At 43.0% G+C, this 23,112-nt stretch overlaps 1 long non-coding RNA gene across 1 annotated transcript; it reads right to left on the bottom strand.

Moving 5' to 3' along the window:
• Positions 1–5,426: 5,426 nt before the first annotated feature.
• On the bottom strand, positions 5,427–6,816 carry LOC148890792 (uncharacterized). Its single transcript, XR_016116577.1, has 3 exons — positions 6,699–6,816; positions 5,923–6,075; positions 5,427–5,580 (listed from the first exon to the last, which is right to left on the bottom strand). It is a non-coding gene; the product is annotated as an uncharacterized LOC148890792 (long non-coding RNA).
• Positions 6,817–23,112: the final 16,296 nt, after the last annotated feature.

Here is a 23,112-nt window from a genome sequence, read left to right as displayed (position 1 = left end):
CAACTGGATCAGTCAATACGTTATCACTCATTAAGCCGCTGGTGTCAAAGTCCAGGCCCAAATCTGGCCCACCACACTAAATTTCAAATGGTATCATCTAAACCACAATAGCAGTTGTTCAACGGACAGTAAGTACGCCGGAAAAAAATCATTGGCACCGCCCTACGCACTGCAAGAATCCAAACCAGGGTGCGTAAAATCCTACTGGACCCTCTGCACCCGGCCACCACCTTTTCCAGCTACTCCCCTCAGGCGTGCGCTCCCGATCCATGCGCACCAAATCCAGCAGACATTTAAACAGCGTCTTTCCCCCAAGCCATTACCTTTTTAAACAGTAACCCAAATAGAATCAACCCAAATAGAAAGAAAAAAATAGAAGTAGTACATGTATCATGCCTCTTTGCAATTCTTTGCTGATGATACTAGTGCAGCATGTTCTACCGGAAACAAATTCCTTGTGTGTTCTACATACTTGGCAATAAAGATTCTGATTATTTTAGACTTCCGATTTTAAAACTAATTATTCATCAATTTGTTGTACGCTCGAAATGTAAAAAATCAAGCAGCGGAGATCGCACATGCTCTTGGATTGACACTAGACTGCCTCCAATCCTAACACACTAGCATACAGCGACAATATTTTCATTACCGGGCGTTGATGATGTAAGAGTCTATAAAAGTCGCTTTCGACAACAGCTGCGATGGGAATGACACTTGCCGCCAAGTCCGCAATGGGGGCTCCTCCCTGGGAGCCCCACCTAGCCAAAACGATGATGACCATCCAGGCACGTGCATGTCAACATGGACATTGAAGGGTGAGGCGGGAACCCTTTTCGAGCGGCTGTGTATTGCTTACGAGTGAGCAGTAAAGAAGGTGCGGTGGCTGAAATCATTTGTTGTCATTTCCCTTGAACACAACTTTCCAAGGAAAGTCAGCCACTTCCATCACGCGCATTCGTGACTTGAGACTTTGACCTCAAGCAGTCTGAATTGGTAATGGGCTCGTAAATGACCCTTTGCTAATGTTGAATAACAAGCCTAATGGTCCCAGTTGAGACCCCTCCGCAACAAAGAAGAACATTTTTCAGAAAAATCATGCTACAGTTGTCCAAATACACATTACTCACAAAAAACGTCATCGTCGACCCTAAGGCATGAACTCAGCGCAGCTCACCGGCTTGATTTTGAAAAGTTAATGGATCCAATTAACGTGGTGCTTCAGTGGCCGCAGGTTCTGCCAACATCTGAATGTTGTTGCAGCTGTCGGCATGACACGTGACGAGTGGATTTCTGCATTTACGACAGGACGGCGCTCAAGGAGCTCGGCGACGCTGCTATCGGCGTCGCTGCTGCTGCTTCATGACGACGTACTGGGGTCACTTAGGTTGATGGCGAATCCTTAATTGGCAAATATTACGTTAAGTCCTGCAAATATTTATACTTAGATTAGCCCCTATGACACGGAAAAGGTCACCACAAGGTACTTCTTGAACAAACTAACACCATGAATTTCTCTCTGTATATATCTATCCACACACACACATGCTACGTTTTGTTATTAAAAAGACCGACCCGCTATAGCAGCGACTGTGCACATCATTTGCCATGCTGAGGGGCATTACAGTAGGTTTCAGACGCTATTGCAGAATGACGTGAGCTCTGCTACGATTTTTTTATTGTGACAGAAACACGGAAGCCGGTTATGTGACTGGGGGATCTTTAATACAGTATGGCATGTACAGTAATTTTCAAAATCATCACGCTTCAGCAGACAAAACAATAAACTTTGTTGCAAAAAACAATTTCATTCATATACAGTACAGTACAGTACAGTACAGTACAGTGGACATGTACATAACACTGCAACACGGAAACGGCAACGCTTACATCTTATTATGCAATTTAAAAAAATCTTCTATCTTCTTCTGCTTCCCATTTTCACCTTTTAACACAAACGATTCAATCTTGTTTAACATTTCTAAAAAACCTGATGCATTTTCTCTGGATTCTAAGTAAGATTGTACGTCCGGAACACCTTGCAACGCTTGTGTCTTTGTTGGTTCTTCATCCTCGTCATTGTGGGAATCTTCTGGGGCATACTTGGCTTTAATTTCGTGTTGGATTCTCCTCAACAGCCACGATTGCCTTGTATTTCCTTCCGGGGCCACAATTCTTTCGTTTTGCTATGGTTGAAGACTGTAGCAAAATGGCGTCTGCTCCACTGCAAGACACGGGAGCTGGTCACGTGACCAAGTCGACCAAAGGCGCGGCCGATACAGATTTCGATAATGGTGGTACTGTGTAGAAACCCCTAAGCAAATATCGATTCACCTTAAGTATCTTTTGTATCGATATAAACATAGCAAAATGGCCGGCGGGAGATGAAAAAGAGCACCGTAGTAACCGGATTATCGTAAAAACCACGAATCGTACTAAACAGAACTAATTATACATAAAAAGACTAGAAATGTGCACGGAAAATGAAAATAGTGTCGTAATAAGCAGTATTATCAATATAAACGATATCGATATAACGAGACTTTACTGTACCTCAGAAAGTTTCAGTTTCAGAAGGTCCCGCCCCCTAGTTCGTGGCATCACGCCAGGACATCTTGCCTTGCTTGAGAATCAAAACAATGGCTTCAGATTCGGAGAAGATGCTTTCTTGTTACTCATCCAGTGATGAATATAATTCAAATAGCTCTGAAGAGGAAAGCATACATGTTTGCAATCGATTAAAGAAGTCCCATATCAATTCGAGCAGTCAGGACTCCAGTGTAGCGTCCCAGACAAGGCACAAGATGGCGCCCAAGCTCCGTTGGAAATGGCACTGATTTGTCTGCTGGGAATTTGTGTCAACTAGTATCAAATAGTAGTCTTGGTGCAACACACAACGATTCACCAACACATTATTTATAAGTTTTACTTCTAATTTCGCCATCAACACGGATCAACACGAAGTTTTCAGAACAAACAAAATACCCAAAATGCACTGTGTGTCGCTTTCTTGCTCAGGGGCGTTCCAGGCGTGACGTCACTTAGGGCATCGTCATCAACTCAAAAACAAGACTTCCTAAATATTCAGTGCGAGTCTTAAAACGTAAAATATAGCTATATGCTGTGGAATCTTTGTTAAATACGCTCAGTAGAAGTCATTTGAAGTGATTTTACAAATTATGGACACAACTTGTCCGGTGGCGTCGGTTGTCCTTTCAACATACATTCCATACAAAAGAAGCACTGGGGCAACTTACGATCAAATTCACCCTATGAACGACCGCTCGCAACGTATCTCGTTCGTAAGGTGGGGAGCGTCTGTATATATTTGACGCTCACCTTGCATTGTCTTTGCTTGGCACGTTGCTGTGCCAAACACCTCCAAAACAAACTTAGCAGTCCGCAACTTTGTCTACCCGTTTTTTGTCTGGAGATCTTTTCCCCGTCTGAAGCGTTTCCACCCAACACGACTAAAGCAGTACTGACAGCTGGAGAAAGAAAAAAAGATGACGCCCTTTGACAGTGTGTCCTTGGCGCTCGTTCCGCTGGCAGCGTTGCAACAGTGCGAGTCCACGTGGCTCCTGTTCGTCCTTTATGCATCCATTCTATAGAAGCGCCGCCAAGCATGCCGAGAATGCTTTTGTTTGAGCGGAATGATGCTTCTCTACTTTTTTTGCCGTTTTCACACCAAGATTGAGAGACAAGTGGGCGGGTGCGGGGGTCTGGGGGTGTTTATTTGCCAGGCGGCATTGAATAAAATGACGTCAATGCTTCACGACTGGAGGGGTGCAGATGCGTACAAAACGGCGGACATACCGTAAATTCCGGACTATAAGCAGCGACTTTTTTCCCAAACTTTCCACCCGGCGGTTTATTCAGTGGTGCGGCCAATTTATGTAATTTTACTAACGGCCGCAAGGTGCCCTCGAGTAGAATAGGTAAGATTAAGACCGGTTTAATATATACGTCGAGGAAGACTGCAACTTCTTGTCTTGTGCATAAATTAAATTAGCGTGAACATACCCGCCGTTAGAACTACAGTGAGACCTCAACTTACGAACTTAATTGGTTCCCAGACAGAGTGTGTAAGGCGAAAAGTGTGTATCTAAAAAAAAAAAAAAAAATCCTATTGGAAACCATTAAAAAGGGACTAATCCGTTCCCGGGTTTCCATAAAATATACTTTTCAACTAAATAAGCCTTAAGACTACACACAACATACCTTATTCTATGTATAATAAATGTGCTATTTATTGTATTGTAATGAAAGAAATACACTGAATTGTATCATAAAGTCAGCCACTTCCATCACGCGCATTCGTGACTTGAGACTTTGACCTCAAGCAGTCTGAATTGGTAATGGGCTCGTAAATGACCCTTTGCTAATGTTGAATAACAAGCCTAATGGTCCCAGTTGAGACCCCTCCGCAACAAAGAAGAACATTTTTCAGAAAAATCATGCTACAGTTGTCCAAATACACATTACTCACAAAAACGTCATCGTCGACCCTAAGGCATGAACTCAGCGCAGCTCACCGGCTTGATTTTGAAAAGTTAATGGATCCAATTAACGTGGTGCTTCAGTGGCCGCAGGTTCTGCCAACATCTGAATGTTGTTGCAGCTGTCGGCATGACACGTGACGAGTGGATTTCTGCATTTACGACAGGACGGCGCTCAAGGAGCTCGGCGACGCTGCTATCGGCGTCGCTGCTGCTGCTTCATGACGACGTACTGGGGTCACTTAGGTTGATGGCGAATCCTTAATTGGCAAATATTACGTTAAGTCCTGCAAATATTTATACTTAGATTAGCCCCTATGACACGGAAAAGGTCACCACAAGGTACTTCTTGAACAAACTAACACCATGAATTTCTCTCTGTATATATCTATCCACACACACACATGCTACGTTTTGTTATTAAAAAGACCGACCCGCTATAGCAGCGACTGTGCACATCATTTGCCATGCTGAGGGGCATTACAGTAGGTTTCAGACGCTATTGCAGAATGACGTGAGCTCTGCTACGATTTTTTTATTGTGACAGAAACACGGAAGCCGGTTATGTGACTGGGGGATCTTTAATACAGTATGGCATGTACAGTAATTTTCAAAATCATCACGCTTCAGCAGACAAAACAATAAACTTTGTTGCAAAAAACGATTTCATTCATATACAGTACAGTACAGTACAGTACAGTACAGTGGACATGTACATAACACTGCAACACGGAAACGGCAACGCTTACATCTTATTATGCAATTTAAAAAAATCTTCTATCTTCTTCTGCTTCCCATTTTCACCTTTTAACACAAACGATTCAATCTTGTTTAACATTTCTAAAAAAACCTGATGCATTTTCTCTGGATTCTAAGTAAGATTGTACGTCCGGAACACCTTGCAACGCTTGTGTCTTTGTTGGTTCTTCATCCTCGTCATTGTGGGAATCTTCTGGGGCATACTTGGCTTTAATTTCGTGTTGGATTCTCCTCAACAGCCACGATTGCCTTGTATTTCCTTCCGAGGCCACAATTCTTTCGTTTTGCTATGGTTGAAGACTGGAGCAAAATGGCGTCTGCTCCACTGCAAGACACGGGAGCTGGTCACGTAACCAAGTCACGTGACCAAGTCGACCAACGGCGCGGCCGATACAGATTTCGATAATGGTGGTACTGTGTAGAAACCCCTAAGCAAATATCGATTCACCTTAAGTATCTTTTGTATCGATATAAACATAGCAAAATGGCCGGCGGGAGATGAAAAAGAGCACCGTAGTAACCGGATTATCGTAAAAACCACGAATCGTACTAAACAGAACTAATTATACATAAAAAGACTAGAAATGTGCACGGAAAATGAAAATAGTGTCGTAATAAGCAGTATTATCAATATAAACGATATCGATATAACGAGACTTTACTGTACCTCAGAAAGTTTCAGTTTCAGAAGGTCCCGCCCCCTAGTTCGTGGCATCACGCCAGGACGTCTTGCCTTGCTTGAGAATCAAAACAATGGCTTCAGATTCGGAGAAGATGCTTTCTTGTTACTCATCCAGTGATGAATATGATTCAAATAGCTCTGAAGAGGAAAGCATACATGTTTGCAATCGATTAAAGAAGTCCCATATCAATTCGAGCAGTCAGGACTCCAGTGTAGCGTCCTTGACAAGGCACAAGATGGCGCCCAAGCTCCGTTGGAAATGTCACTGATTTGTCTGCTGGGAATTTGTGTCAACTAGTATCAAATAGTAGTCTTGGTGCAACACACAACGATTCACCAACACATTATTTATAAGTTTTACTTCTAATTTCGCCATCAACACGAAGTTTTCAGACCAAACAAAATACCCAAAATGCACTGTGTGTCGCTTTCTTGCTCAGGGGCGTTCCAGGCGTGACGTCACTTAGGGCATCGTCATCAACTCAAAAACAAGACTTCCTAAATATTCAGTGCGAGTCTTAAAACGTAAAATATAGCTATATGCTGTGGAATCTTTATTAAATACGCTCAGTAGAAGTCATTTGAAGTGATTTTACAAATTATGGACACAACTTGTCCGGTGGCGTCGGTTGTCCTTTAAACATACATTTCATACAAAAGAAGCACTGGGGCAACTTACGATCAAATTCACCCCATGAACGACCGCTCGGAACGTATCTCGTTAGTAAGGTGGGGAGCGTCTGTATATATTTGACGCTCACCTTGCATTGTCTTTGCTTGGCACGTTGCTGTGCCAAACACCTCCAAAACAAACTTAGCAGTCCGCAACTTTGTCTACCCATTTTTTGTCTGAGATCTTTTCCCCGTCTGAAGCGTTTCCACCCAACACGACTAAAGCAGTACTGACAGCTGGAGAAAGAAAAAAAGATGACGCCCTTTGACAGTGTGTCCTTGGCGCTCGTTCCGCTGGCAGCGTTGCAACAGCGCGAGTCCACGTGGCTCCTGTTCGTCCTTTATGCATCCATTCTATAGAAGCGCCGCCAAACATGCCGAGAATGCTTTTGTTTGAGCGGAATGATGCTTCTCTACTTTTTTTTTTGCCGTTTTCACACCAAGATTGAGAGACAAGTGGGCGGGTGCGGGGGTCTGGGGGTGTTTATTTGCCAGGCGGCATTGAATAAAATGACGTCAATGCTTCACGACTGGAGGGGTGCAGATGCGTACAAAACGGCGGACATACCGTAAATTCCGGACTATAAGCAGCGACTTTTTTCCCAAACTTGTCTTGTGCATAAATTAAATTAGCGTGAACATACCCTCCGTTAGAACTACAGTGAGACCTCAACTTACGAACTTAATTGGTTCCCAGACAGAGTGTGTAAGGCGAAAAGTGTGTATCTAAAAAAAAAAAAATCCTATTGGAAACCATTAAAAAGGGAATAATCCGTTCCCGGGTTTCCATAAAATATACTTTTCAACTAAATAAGCCTTAAGACTACACACAACATACCTTATTCTATGTATAATAAATGTGCTATTTATTGTATTGTAATGAAAGAAATACACTGAATTGTATCATAAAGTCACTTTATTTACATTTGTGATGGTCATTGACGGCTTCATGGAATGGCGTTGGAGGTCGAAGGTAAAAGGGAATTGATGTTTGGAAAGAGAGGCGCATTACATGAGGACTGTAATTAAAGAAATAAACTGCTGTAAAATAACATTTTATTTACCTTTTTGATGGTTGCTGATGGCTTATGGAAGGAGAGTCACCTTCCATAAGGACTGTTGGTAACTTAACCTCTGGTGTTGTTCGGTCGTGTGCTTCCGCCAAAGATCACTCCGCCAGCCGTGGTGGGTGTGTACTATGAAAATAGTGCTTATTATAAGGTTTAATTTTCATAAATTTGACGTTTGTAAGATGAAAAGTTTGTAAGTTTGTAAGTTGTAAGTAAGATGAAAAGTTTGTTTCGTTTCGGATACATATACTGAGCTCAGTTAAAACCTTAAGCTACCTTTTCAGTCTAATATAATATTCACGATTGTATCTAGCAGATGATAGGTCCTTTTCAAAGTGACATCACTGCTGTTGTCTGTATCTAATTGATACACACTCTCCCTCCTGCTCTTGTTTCTCTCTCTCTCTCTCTCTCTCTCTCTCTCTCTCTCTCTCTCTCTCTCTCTCCTCTCTCTCTCTTTGGCTCTCTTCCCTGAAGAACATTCTCTAGCTGCCTGATAAATAAATATTCTTTTTTTGTTTATCACCTTGCTTCCTGCTGATTGAATATTTAGACCAACACAAATAAAGAACTTAACTGAACCAGGAGAAGAACAAGATTTCACCTAACACCCTCATCATGGAAAATGCCAAAAGAAATGCATATGACGCAGCTTTCAAGCTAAAAGCAATCCAGCTGTCCGATAAAGAATGAAACAGAGCTGCTGCATGTAAAGTTGGCATAAACCAGGGGTCTCAAACTCAATTTACCTGTGGGCCGCTGGAGGCAGAGTCTGGGTGAGGCTGGGCCGCATCAGGATTTCCACAAGAAAAGCACAGATAAAACATTCCAATGTTCACAAAATCTTTATTTTAACACAGAAAAATGAATTAAATGAATAAATGGAAAAATCAATTAAAAAATTTATTAACCTGTAATAAATAATTATAATGATCATAAAGCAGATACAGACGACTGAAAAAAAAACACAGGAAAACTAATTTTTTTAAATAAAGTTTCAAATGTCTGTATTCACAGTTCTTTAACCTTTAACTTTCTTAACATAAATAAAATATTAAACATGAACTGTCCTAAACATGCCTTCTCTTGCCTACTTCTTGCTGCTAGAGACACACTTACTGTTAAGTTTCAGTTTCACTCGCGACGTGCCGATAATAAGTAAGAACAAGCTCTCAGCACACAGTAGCTCTCTGAGCGCGATCGGCCAGGATGGACATGGCTACTGACACGGCACAGGCCGGATCATAAATCACAGCGCCTTCTTCATTTCTGAGCTGAGAGCAGTGGAGGACTATAGGAGCTGAGTGGAGTCGGCAGCTTCACGGCTTCTGACAGGAGGAATGAATGAATGAGTGAGCGAAGCACTGGACAGCCTGACCGATGTGCCACCCTTCAGAGCCTTTTACCCCACCATGGTTTGTTCAGCTCCACACACAAGTTCCATTCATATCAATCACTAACATTAATCTTTCATATCACGATGGGCCGCAGATAGCCCGCGGGCCGCGAGTTTGTGACCACTGGCATAAACTAATCGATGGTGATATGCTGGAAATGGCAACAAGAAGAACTAGAACAATGTAAAAAGGCAATTTGTCTCACGATGAGAGTGTCAGCGACAGGGGGGAGTGTGTGACGACGTCTATATGACACTGCTTCATTTTGACACTGAGCACGATGACTTTGATGGCTTCAAACGCTCTCTGTGTACCGTCTTTCTTTGTAAATATGTTTATATGTTTCAATGTGGGCACATGCGGCTTAGATGCAGGTGCGGCTTGTGTGTGTACAAAATCGGTTTCCCTCTAAAAATGTAGTGGACGAGGCTTATAATCAGGTGCGCTCTATCGTCCGGAAATTACGATACCTGATTTCATTCGAGGACTCGCTTGGGTTACCATTTTGCTGAACAAACTCGCGGCGGTCTGAAAAATGGAGACCGACGGTAAAAGTCAAAATGCAAACCGTGTGGAGAGGATTTCGACTCGCCGTCTCCAACCTGATGGATGGCCTGTCAGACGTTATCTGTGCCGGACGGACACTCCGCCGGCTGGGGCTCAGAGATTGTCGCCGCCGACAGCTATATCAGCCGTCTGACTTGGGAGAGAAAAATTCCCATGCAGGCACCTTGTCAAGCCATGTTGCCTCCCGAGAATGTCTGCTTGACTTGCCGTCACCCCATTTAACTGGGGACCGATATTATTTATTCAAACCCCCCTGCCCATTTTGGTATTGATCTAGTCCAGCTTTTTCGTGCAGTTCAACTCCACTTTGACAATGTCACACTGATATCAACTAATTGGTGAAATCGGTCAAATGAAACACGTTGAAACTGCTTTGTATGAATCGCGAGACACCGAAGGCCCTGATTTCAAGGACGAAACTTCAGTCGTGTTTCGTGTGTTCTGCAAAAGCTTCATTTGTGCTGGTTGGAGTCTGCCGTGAAAGTTCCTTCCCACTTCTAACTGCGATGAGAAATCGGAGAGCTAGTTGGAGAGCCAAATGGAATCAGGGGGTGGGGGGGCTCACTTTGTCATTGTATTTCTTTTCAAACTACTACGAGTCCTTTGGCAACACAAAATTCCTACTTATTTCAAACCGATAAACACCAAGACAAAAATTAGCGCATCCAAAACATAGGCTGCCAAATGAAACACAAAGTAATGTCGTTTATTCAATACATTGTAAAACTGCAAATTGTAAAGAGCAATACATAAGGGAGACAACAAACAAATTCTCAAAAAAAGACTTTATCAACATCTCAGGGAGAATACTAGTGGGCCTCAATCGACAGTACATATATGCATCTAAAAGCTAGCAAAAACTCATTTGACGACAATGAGGTTAAAATCTTAGCGAAAGAAAATAGTGTCATGATCTGGTTGGCGACCAACGCGTAGCGCTGTCGGCCCCACCTGCACAGGTGCTGGTCGTCTTCATCAGTGGCGGACTGCCACGTTCGGATTGGCGACCAACGGGTCTCGCAGGTGCTGGTCGTTCCCAATCAGTGACACTCAAAAGGACTCCCGGCACGACCATTCGCGGTCAGGTCATTGTTGAATGCAATGTTTCCTCTTGGCAGACTTGTTCATGTTTTAGATTTTGTTCCTGTTGACTTTATTTTATCACAATTTCTCAAACACGACCTGCTGCTCCCTCCTGCCTGCTTTTTGGGATCCACATTTGCCTTTACCACCTTGCAAACCGTGAAAAATAGATTTTTTGAAAGGGGAGTAAAAGTAGCTATTTTCATAAAACAAATGCTGGTGAGGTGATACCAGATCAAATGGGTCAATCAGGTCAGTCGTCGACCCCATACTCAGGAAGGGCAATAGAAGTAATCAGTGTAGCCGCAGGGAGTAGTCCTCTGCTCCCCCTTACCTGAGAGCAGCGACCAATCATAGCAGAGTCTGCCAGCGCCACGTCTGGACAGTAGGGATATATACAGGGCAAAAACTACCAGCAAAAGATTTTAGTTCGCTGACAAAGCCTCTCTGATGAGAAGCGTCTGACACCTTCAAAGAAGTACAGATGACGGCTGAAGGAACCTTCTCATCGATTTCTTTTCAGACTGAGTTCCTTTTGTAAATCCGTCGAAAAGGTGGAAATTCGACAATGGCAGGAAACGTTTCGTAACTGCAAACACATGAAACCCCTCCCCCTCCTTCCTCAAGCCCAAAGTCGCAATCGTCAGTGTTTGACATTTGAAGTTGTTCAATGTGAGTTTCTGCTGTTGAATATCTAGCATGTCTTCAAATGGATAAAACAAAGCCTGCAGATACGGTGGCAGCCTTTGAGAGTGGGGACGTATTTTGGAAGCAAGTTCTCGGCAGCAGTTAGCTTCCCTCGGTTCCTTGTAACCGAGGCTTTTCACAATTTTGTTGGAAAAATCTGGTCGTTATAATGCAGTTGATGTTCCAAAGATATTGGTGCTCAGCAGAATTGGCAAATGAAGAACAAATTGCATGAAAGTGGGACTTTGAAACTATTTCAAAGCAGCATCATCTCTGAAGCGGTGCAATGAGACACAAATCCAAAGTGGCAGAAAAGGGGCGCTCACTCTCGAGTGGACACCGCCACTTTGCTCCAAGGTGACCTGTCACCACAGCCTTTCGCACAGGACCACCACGCACAACCCGGGGGAGCCGTAAAAGTGTTAACGCCTTCTCCGCTTGGCGCGGTGGTCCGAGACGCGGAGGCCTGCTTATCGGAATGTCCACCTGTTTTTCTCTGGCTTGAGATGCCTGCCCCAGAGTTTCTACGAGAAGAACGCCCGCCCCAGATACGCACGGAGAGAGCAGAGGCTTTGCAAAATAAACACTTGCATCATTTATATTTCCACACAGTCCCTTCACAGCATTAACACACGAATAACTGCTGCACATTCAATTGCATTGGGGGGTGTTTTTTTGGTCTTTTTTTTTAAACGGTCCACATGTATTCTCCGCATTATAAGCCAAGCCACTTTGGAGTATAAGGCACATCGTCAATGAGTGATCTATTTTAACATTGTTTTTATATTTTTGGCACATGATAAGGCTCATAGTATAAAAGCTACAATAGTGGCTGCATATATATATATATATATATATATATATATATATATATATATATAGACAGGCTATGGATACCGCCTCAGAAATGGAGCTACGATCAGTCACCTCCTCTACATGGATGACATCAAGCTGTATGCTAAGAGCGAAAGGGACATAGACTCCCTGATCCACACAACCAGGATCTACAGCAGTGATATCGGAATGTCATTCGGGCTGGAGAAATGTAGTCGGATGGTGACTAAGAGGGGCAAGGTAGTCCACACTGAAGGGGTCTCACTCACTGAAGGAACAATAGCAGACATTGAAAACAGCTACAAGTACCTCGGTATACCACAGGCCAATGGCAACCTCGAATTAGCAACAAGGAAAGCGGCTACGACCAAATACCTCCAGCGGGTGAGGCAAGTCCTCAGAAGCCAGCTCAATGGCAAGAAAAAGACCCGGGCAATAAACAGCTATGCCCTGCCAGTGATCAGATACCCTGCAGGAATAATAAGGTGGCCAAAGGAAGAGATTCAGACCACGGATGTTAAGCCCCGAAAACTCCTCACCATGCACGGAGGGTTCCATCCCAAGTCCAGCACCCTGAGACTGTACACAAGCCGAAAGGAAGGAGGCCAGGGACTAGTGAGTGTGAGAGCCACTGTCCAGGATGAAACATCCAAGCTCCATGAATACATCAAAGAGAAGGCTCCAACGGATGATGTACTCAGAGAATGTCTCAGTCAATGGGGAACAGAGGATGAGGTGCTGGAAGAGGGACAATCATGGGAGGAAAAGCCCCTACACGGGATGTACCACCGAACCATAGCAGAAGTGGCTGATCTCAAGAAGTCCTATCAGTGGCTAGAGAGGGCTGGCCTAAAGGACAGCACAGAGGCACTCATCCTGGCTGCCCAAGAGCAGGCCCTGAACACCAGAGCCATAGAGGCAGGGATATACCACACCAGACAAGACCCAAGGTGTAGGTTGTGCAAAGAGGCACCTGAGACAATCCAACACGTAACTGCAGGGTGTAAGATGCTGGCAGGGAAAGCCTACATGGAGCGCCATAACCAGGTGGCTGGCATAGTCTACCGAAACATCTGTGCGGAGTATGGACTGGAAACCCCAAGGTCAAAATGGGAAACACCTCCCAAGGTGGTGGAGAATGACCGAGCAAAGATCCTGTGGGACTTCCAGATACAGACCGACAAGATGGTAATGGCCAACCAACCAGATATCGTGGTCATAGATAAAGGGGAAAGGAAAGCCGTTGTCGTGGATGTAGCGGTCCCGAGTGATGGGAACATCAGAAAGAAGGAACATGAGAAAATCGAGAAATACCAAGGGCTCAGAGAGTAGCTGGAGAGAGCCTGGAAGGTAAAGGTGACAGTCGTGCCTGTGGTGGTCGGAGCACTCGGGGCAGTGACCCCCAAACTCGACGAGTGGTTGCAACAGATCCCGGGAACAACATCGGATATCTCGGTCCAGAAAAGCGCAGTGCTGGGAACAGCACGGATACTGCGCAGAACCCTCAAGCTTCCTGGCCTCTGGCAGAGGACCCGAGCTGAAATGGGGGACAGACACCACCCATGGTGGGTGAGATGAGGATTTTATATATATATATATATATATATATATATATATATATATATATATATATATATATATATATATATATATATATATATATATATATATATATATATATATATATATATATATATATATATATATATATATATATATATATATATATATACAGTAAAGTCTCGTTATATCGATATTCAAGGGAGTCCGCAAAAATATCGATATAACCGGGACTATCGATATATCCGACCCTGTTTGCATGTAATTTTCTCCGTGCGTGCATAGAAATAGTATCGATATAATCGGGACTATCGATATATCCGATATCGATATAACGAGACTTTACTGTATATATATATATATATGTATATATATACAGTACCACCATTAGCTAAATCTGTATCGGTAACACCGTTGGTCACGTGACCAGCTTTTGTGTCTTGCACTGTGTAGCAGAGCTGCAATAAATAGCATCTGAAATATACTGTAGTCTTCTTATAGAGTATACAGTTGTTCAACACCAATTTCAACCATGGGGAAACGTAAGAATTGTGACAAGGCAATCGCGGCTGTGGAGGGCAATCCAACAAGAAGCAAATCCTCCATCGCAAAAGAGTTTGACGTGCCGCAGAATACTTAAACGTAAGTAATGTAAACGTTGCAGTATTTGGTTTCCATACATGTATTTAATTGTGTTGGATTCAGATATCTTTATCACTTGCAATAATCAATTTTTTTCATACAGTATGTACATGCTGGCGTTCGTGGTTTCTCTCGTGTGTACAATGTGAACAATGTCGAGTGCTACTCAGAGTCACGATTGCAAGAGTGCGTTATAAAAATAAAAAATGACGTTTAAGTTTATTTTTCACTTCACTACAGTACAAAAGCATGCTAGATACACAATCCATGAACTCAAGGAGAAAATTACATGCCATATCAAAGGCCCCCCATTTATTGCCCACTTTTAATGCAGTTCGGTGCAGGATCGAATATATCAATGGTCGATCAATATATCGATATTTTTTCAGACTCCCGAGAATATCGATATAATGAGACTTTACTGTATATACACTGTATATAAAGTTCTGCGTTTCATGTGTGTGATGGGGCCAGCCCGGGCTTCAGCTGTTTCTCATCAGCCGTACTTCAGATTTGGAAGAAGACCCCCGAGGCCCACCTGAGCTTGTGCTGTATGAGCAAAAGTAAACCGTGCAGTTATTTCCCCCAAGTCATATAAAATGGAATGGAAAAAAAACGCCTCCAACAAACACAGTCAAGACCTGTCTTGACCTGTCGTCACTCTCGCACACGAATCCCCCCCCCCCCTCCATCTCCCCCACCACCTACTTGCTGCATTGGGAGAGTTTGCCACCTTGCGTCAGCTTGAAAGTCATGTAAGATACCCCTGGCAGAGGACTGCTGCCAAACCTTCTCCCATCTAAATTGGTTGTGAGTTTTTACTGCCAAGGCAAGGCCGCAGCCGACTTTGATCTCCAAGGTGGGGTCACTTCACTCCGACTCTGATGCCGTCTTGGAGGCGGGCGGGCGGGTGGCTCGGCGGCTGCGCGGGGTGACAAATGTGGCGCTGTGCTTGCCAACTGTCCTCCCCTTGGCTCAACTTTGGTTGTCTCCCTTCATCTTGGACAAGGTCAAAAGTACAGTGGCCCCAGAAGGGTGCCAATTACGTTCAAAGAATCTGTTGTTGTAGTTTGAACTCACAGGTGTCAAAGTAAAGGCACAGGGGCCAAATCTGGACTGGCAAATCATTTTATTCGGCCGGCCAAAACAAGTCAAGCATGTCAAGTGCCATGATGCTTGCTAAAGTCCAAAACAAATTGTCAAATTGTCCCATGTAAACCACAATAACCATCATTAATTTTGAATTCAAATGTGCAAACTAGTTATTTGTTAGTTTGTTGTGCGCTGTAGATGTAATAAATGGAGGGGATGAAACATTCTAATAGCTTTCCCAAATTTATCACAGCCCCAGAGAGGAAACCTAAACTACAGTGTGGCCCGCGAGGAAAATGACTTTGACACCTTTCTTTAATTGGTGGGGAGTTTTCAGAAATCCATCATCATTTCGGAAAGGAGACGGCAAAAATGAACAAATGTATCTAATAGCTATATAGAAATCTGGCTAGCTATCTAATAGCTATATAGCTATCTATTCAATGGTAATCTACCTGGATAGTATCCAGCTACATTACCATTGAAAGTCGGAAAGGAGATGGCAAAAATTAACAAATGTATCTATTTGCAATCTAGCTGCATGGCTAGCTATCTAATAGCTATATAGCTATCTGACTAGCTATCTAATAGCTATATAGCAATCTAGCTAGATTACTGTTTAACGTCGCAAAGGAGACGGCAAAAATGAACAAATGTATCTACATATTTGTTATCTAGCTCCCGATCTAGCTATCTAATAGCTATATAGCTATCTATCTAGCTATCTAATAGCTATATAACTATCTGGCTGGCTGCAATACGTCTGCTGGCTGCCTGTTGGCTAGCTAGCTTTCTATTTGAGTTACTACTTGAGTTACTTCCGGGTTGAGTGAACACTGGCGCGTATGGCTGCCGCTGCTCACCCGCAGAAAATGTTATCCTGTGACTGTAAAGTGACCTTGAGAGTTTTGAAAGGTGCTTCGGAATGAAATGTTAATTATTATTATTATTATTATTATTATTATTATTATTATTATTATTATTATTATTATTATTATTATTATTATTATTATTATTATTTAAATTATTATTTGGCAGAGTAGGAACAAGTACCTTGCCTTTCGTTTCTTATCCATCGTCTGTGGTTCTGTTCTCCGGACAGACACGTTGTGTGTCAACTGACATGCTTGTCGCCACCGTCGCGCTTCCCCTTTCGCGTGGCTCAAACTGAAGCTAGGGGAGATTGGCTTCAGCTGCGCGAATAGGAAAAGTCACTGCGGCAGATGGAAAAAAGTTCAATTGAACTTCAAGGGAACTTCAAACTATCAACAGGATGCAATGCGTTCCCTTGCATATGTATCAAAGTCTCCTGGGAAAACGTTTTTTTTTCTCTTCTGGGAGGTTGTTTCAAATGCTGCCAAGTGAGCTTGCGATATCAAAGGTAGCTTCCTTCCTTGGTGTGTGTCCAAAAGTCAGCAAGTCCCTGGCTCGCACTGCCCGCTTGGGAACATCTGTCAGTGACGAGCACAGACCCTAATCCAATCCGACCGTGGCACACCGCTGCTGGGATTAATGTACCGTCAGCTAAATAAAAAGCTAAATGGCTTTGGACATTTCTTCGCCATAGGATAAAATACAATGTCCTAATGGCAACAAATGGCATTACGGTAGAGAAAGGGCAGAACGGTGGGTGTAATTTGGCTTTTTTGAATGTTGCTGTGCCAATGACCATTTTGTGTTTGGGAGGTTTCTGTCCTCCCTGAGCTCGCCTTAGGACACCTGCGTTACGTTTGACAGGTGTACCGACCCAGTCAAACTCCCCACCTGCCACTATGCCCGGAGCGGGTCGCGCCCGGGGCGCCGCGGCGGGTGCCCCGCCTGGGCGCTTGGAACCAGAACCGAGAGCCCCGCGCGGGGCTCGCCCGCCGCCTCACCGGGTAGGTGAGGAAACGATAAAAGTAGGATATTGTTCCATTGTGAGTAGCCGTTTTTTTGTGTTCAATCACGATTAAATTTAAAAAAGACATTAAAAGCAGACATTGATTACATTGATTATAAAGGGAAATGTTTCGGTTTTTGACCAAATCAGTTTTCGAACAAGTTTCTGGAACGGATTATGGTTGAAAACCCAGGTTTGACTGTCGTAACAAATTGACCAAACGTTTGACGAAACACACCACCACCAAATATTCCCTCGATGTGGGTGTGAGTGCGGATGGTTGTTTATCTCTGCCCCGTGATTGGTTGGCAACCAATTTAGGGTGTCCCCTGCATAGTGCCCCAAGACGGCTGGGATAGGCACCACCACCCGCTGCTAACCAAATGAGAATTACGAGGCCTGGAAAATGGATGGATGTTTTTCATAAATGTATTTTTAGATCTTGAATTTGTAAAAAAAATTACATTAATAAAATTTTTAAAAAATGGTGGTGGATGGCTACATGCCCACGGCGTCACATGTGGACTCCATCCTCATCGTGCATACCAAGTATAACAGCTCGCTCAACGACAGCGACAAGTATAACAGCTATGCCCAAGCGACACCAACTTTTCTTTCAAATTTATTGTACACAAATCCAACATGGATTAAAAAAATGGATTACATTGAATTTATGTTAAACGCGCCGACTGATAAATAGTCAATCTATATGTAAATATGAGGTACCCTGGGAAAATGCATTAAAGTTTGATCAGAGGACCGGCAGCTGAAGTTATGATTTTTAATGGAATGTGCTTGGAGGACACCGCGCGATGTGGCTGCGAGGTGAGAGTATAAAAGCTTTCACAAGGGACAATGTCGGATAAGGAAGAACATGAAGGATTACTCGCAGCAAGTGCAAATGCGGTTATTGCGTTTTTTGGAGGTCACGGTCGCTTTTCTGCTTGACCACGTTTGCACGAGATGCGACAAAGTCACGGTTGCTTTAAAGGAAACAGAACTTTTGATTTGCCACTCTCATCGCATTCTGGCAACGATCAGAATGAACAAATGAACGCCTTGAATACGGAAAGTCCAAACGGCAAACTTTTTTTTAACGTGAATTTTTTTGGCCACTGTTTTCTTTTAATTCAACAAGATATTGTATAGGAGATGCCAGTGTGTCGTCATTTGTTATGATCACGTGATCGACCGCTAACTTCCAATAGACAGAAAACCTACCAACACAACAGTTGTTAGCGAGTGCTATCATTGTTTTGTAAGCTTATGCGTTTCATTTTCGATTTAGATTAATGAACGTCTTCGCATTTTAGTACAATGGTGATATCGTGTGTGGTTGTATAAAACTTCAGCCATGTTAACTCTTGATAATTCAAAGAAAAGGTATCAGCGAGCACAGCGTCGGAAAGATGACAGGCAGACGACAGCAAGGATCCAGCAAGAAACGAACAATGCTGCCTCAATTCTCCTGGGACTGTCTAACTCAGTGACGTGCAGTCAGGGGAGGCAAGTGAGGCAGGTGAGGCAGTGCCTCACCTGTCATCATGGAAACCTGTCATAGAAATATCAAATGAAAAAAATAAATTAAACAGTTATATGTATTTAGTGATTTGTACTTTAAAGTTCTTGTCCATTTAACTTCACCGTTTTTGGATTTTTTTTCAAAATCACTGAATTTTCACATTTACCGTTCAAATACTAAGTAGAGACGAGCGGTGAGGCATCAGCCGGCTGAGCCTCAACATGGATTGCGCAATCACTATGCTAACTGTGCTGGCTTGCTCTGCAATGAGACCGCATTGCTGTCCTTCTGCATATCGCTATTAAAGCGTTCAAACACGTTTAGTATATGAACTAAATTTCCACAGTTTAGCTGGTGTATATAATGTACAGTCACTGTACATTATAAACACTGTACTACAGTGTTTATTTTGTTTTATTTTTATCAAAACTGTTGCGTAGGTGACGCACACAGTTCTCCCACCTCATGCCAGGGGCCACTTGTGATTCCAGAGATACTTCCGACTCCACGTCTGCAGAATAATAGAATTAGAGACAGAAAGCTACAGTAAACAGTTAGCAAGTAAAGTGCAACCATCCAGTCATTTTTTTGTGTTGGTTGGCCTCATTTTCAGAATGGAGGATTACATATCTAAATTGAAAGAATTTTCTAAACTGGACTTTCAATCGAAGCAGGAGATAAAAGTTAAAGGAAGACCAACACCAGACTGTATAGCTCACAAACGGTGAGGGATGAATGTCAATCTCCTGGACAGCTTCTCAGCTTTTTGGCCAAGAAAGATCTCATTGAAACTATTCCTGAAGCGACAAAGTTGCTCCAGCTCGTGCTCACTCTTCCATCTACTACAGCATCAGTGGAGCAAAAAATCATTCTCAGCACAAAAGACTGAAAACATACAGTCGCAACAGGACTGATCAAGGATGACTTTCTTCACTTGCAGTGATCTCCATTGAGACAGAGATTTGGACTTCATTTATAAGTAAAGGTAACACGATAATAACGTTTTTTTCAATTCTTTTTTTCTATGCTACAGTTTATCTAAAGAATGCTGACATGACATTTTAAACAAAACACGTTAACTGTTGCCAATCAAATGGTGAATAAGCTACTCTGTAGAGTTCATGTTTGTAAATCTTACTATGAAGACGTCAGTGCCTCACCAGCCATGAACCTCACCGCACGTCACTGTGTACCAGTAACATTGATCAAGAAGAAGGGGACAAAGGAGACAATGAAGAAGAAGAAGAGAATCAACCTGCTGCAGGTAAATATTTGAACCTGCATTTCAAACTAAAATTCCATTTCTTAAAACCCAAACAACGAGAAGATCATTGTATTTGTGTGTGTGTGTGTGTGTGTGTGTGTGTGTGTGTGTGTGTGTGTGTGTGTGTGTGTGTGTGTGTGTGTGTGTGTGTGTGTGTGTGTGTGTGTGTGTGTGTGTGTGTGTGTGTGTGTGTATGTATTCTGTGCTAATTACATTCAATTTATTGATTTAATTCCCTGACAAACAACATACTGATTCAATTTTTTCCTTTTACTCTCAGGAATTTATGACCATTGTCTAAGTGTTATCACAAAACTGCATGGTGAGAAGAAGTTGCTTACAGAGCTGGCCAACCCACAAGATGACCTGAGAGAGTGTCACCGCCAACTTAAATCCTGCAATTTACGGGACACTTTTCTTTGCGAAGGAAATAAGGATGCAAGGACAGTGTTTTTTTGTACTGGAGTTCCCAACCATCTAACTTTCTTGTGGTTGGTAAACTTGTGTGTTAACATACTACCAGTATCAATGACACATTGGATTGGATATGCCTTTATTAGTTTATTACTTACGCAGTGAAGAAATTAACATTTCACAGCAGCAAAGTTATGAAAGGAATGAAAGTAGAAAAACAAAATACAGGAACTGCTGGAAAGGCAGCCACTCTCGTGGCACCGTCTTAAAGTCAAAAGAACAAAAAGACTCACAAATAACAAGAGAACACAAAGACACAAAGAGTCATTCATTCTTCTGACTGTCAGTTGGTGTTGATATGTACCGAATCAGATTAAGAGCTGTTTTTGATCTGGCAACCATGATTGGCACCGCCACACAACATGCAAAAAAATGACTTCAGTTCGATTAGCTTTGCCAATGGTGTGGCCACGAAGATTAATATGAATGGTTGGCAATGCTGCTTCCGTCTTTCTGGGAGGTGAAGCTTCCGGCGACCATCTTCTGTTGCCAATCTCCAAAGCTTCAATATATCTGAAAGGTTAACAAACAGTTAAAGTTACTTCTTTGAGATGTTCAAATTACTCCGACGTGATCTTAATCTCAAACACTTTGTTTTCAGCAGAAAATAAAACAAGACAACACAAGCTGTCAGTCACAGCGGCAATGGAAGAAGGCTGCCCCCATACTTCACATGTTGAAACTCCCTTCAAGCGTTTTAGTCCTTAAGAATTTGTAAAACGAAACTGGAGAGCAGCAATGAACCGAAAGGGCTGTTTGCAGCGATCTTTTTTACACGGTTAGTAGATCGTTGCTCATATATTTTACTCGAGCAGTAAATTACATGCTGTTGTTTTGCGCAAACACTTGACGGATGTCAGTTAGCATCATTGCCATTTTTTCCTTCGCCATTACAAGGTATCGAAAAAAGGGACTGCGCTGCGAATCCCGGTAAAGTTGGCGTTTTGATTAAAACAACAATAGGAGTGGTGGATGTAATGGCAAGATTGACAAAAATACATTTCACAGTCGCTTCGTTTTGTGTTTGCGTCGATTCACCGGCCATGAATTTTTGCCTTCATCATCGTCATCGTGCAGTCACGTGATCATGTCATGTGACCGCAACTTGTCAAATTCTCTGGAATTGCGTCAGCGCATAGTTGGAGGCGTCGGGGGTGACTGGGGATTCAAATTCTTGGACTTCGACATGTTCGCAATGGGTTGTACAAAAGCGTTTTTTTTTTGTATACTCGTTAATGTAAAAATCAATTTGGGATAGCAGCCTTATTTATGTCTCCCCCAAACTGTGTCCCAATGATGATTATGTACTTTGCATTCTGCTCCGAATCAACAGTAAGAATTTGAGAGCCAGACCAAGCAAAAGAAACAGTGCAGATGTGAAAGGTGTGAAACATGCATTAGATAATGAGCTCATTTGTAATGGAGCGTAGCGACATTCACGGCATGTCACACTTTGAGGTCACTCAACGACCTGCTTGCCAGCCACACAGATCCTTGTGGCATACTTGGAACCACTCTGTTATCCCCCTGCGGTTACCGCAACAGCAAACCACAGGCGCTCTTGCACAGGATGCAAGGCAACAGCCCGATGGAAGTTGTCGGGAAACACCTCGAGCTGTCCACAAGTCCAAGGGTTGACCTTACCACAAATGGCAGCAGCTGTTCGTTAAGAAATGAGATTAATTAAAACGCCCCGAGTTGCTGGACCAGCTGGCCCGCTCGTACTACATACACTCTAAGCCTTTGTGCTTACGATGCTTCCACATTCACAGCACAGTCCCACTGTGTCTCTATATACAGTACTGTAAGTGTTGCGTTTGTTTCATTTAGCAACCCCCTCTCACACTGACGCAAACATGTGCGTACGCACACGCGCGCGCGCGCGCACACACACACACACACACACACACACACACACACACACACACACACACACACACACACACACACACACAGTCATGCACCATTGGCATGGTCTTAAAAAATAGGATTCTAAATTGTCCCTGGGTATGAACACTATTCGACCGTTTATCCCTCCCATAAGGTCAAAAGCTTAGGTGTCATCCTTGTAGCTCTCTCTCTTGTTTCTATTTATCATTGTATTTTATGTATTCTATTTGTGATTGTATTTTGTTTATTATAGTACCTACGCTTGTCTTCTTCTTCTTTTCATTTCGGCTTTTCCCTTCAAGGGGGCGCCACAGCGAATCAGTGTCCTCCATCTTTCAAGGTTTGATCCGCATGGATGTTTTGGCCAAACTTTGACGTCGGATGCCCTTCCTGACACAACCCTCTGTATTTATCCGGGCTTGCGACCGGCACAAGAAGACTTATGTCCCTTTGTGGCTACAGAACAAGCAACTCGCTCAGTAAAAGACTACCAACCATAGAAAGGCGCTTATAAATGAAATGTATTATTATTATAAAACAGC

Source organism: Hippocampus bargibanti, linkage group LG12 (assembly GCF_051943395.1).
Source record: "Hippocampus bargibanti isolate YZ-2025 linkage group LG12, ASM5194339v1, whole genome shotgun sequence".
Lineage (NCBI taxonomy): Eukaryota > Metazoa > Chordata > Actinopteri > Syngnathiformes > Syngnathidae > Hippocampus > Hippocampus bargibanti.
The sequence above is the reverse complement of the archived record's forward strand: the minus strand, read 5'-3'. Positions and strand labels throughout refer to the sequence as shown.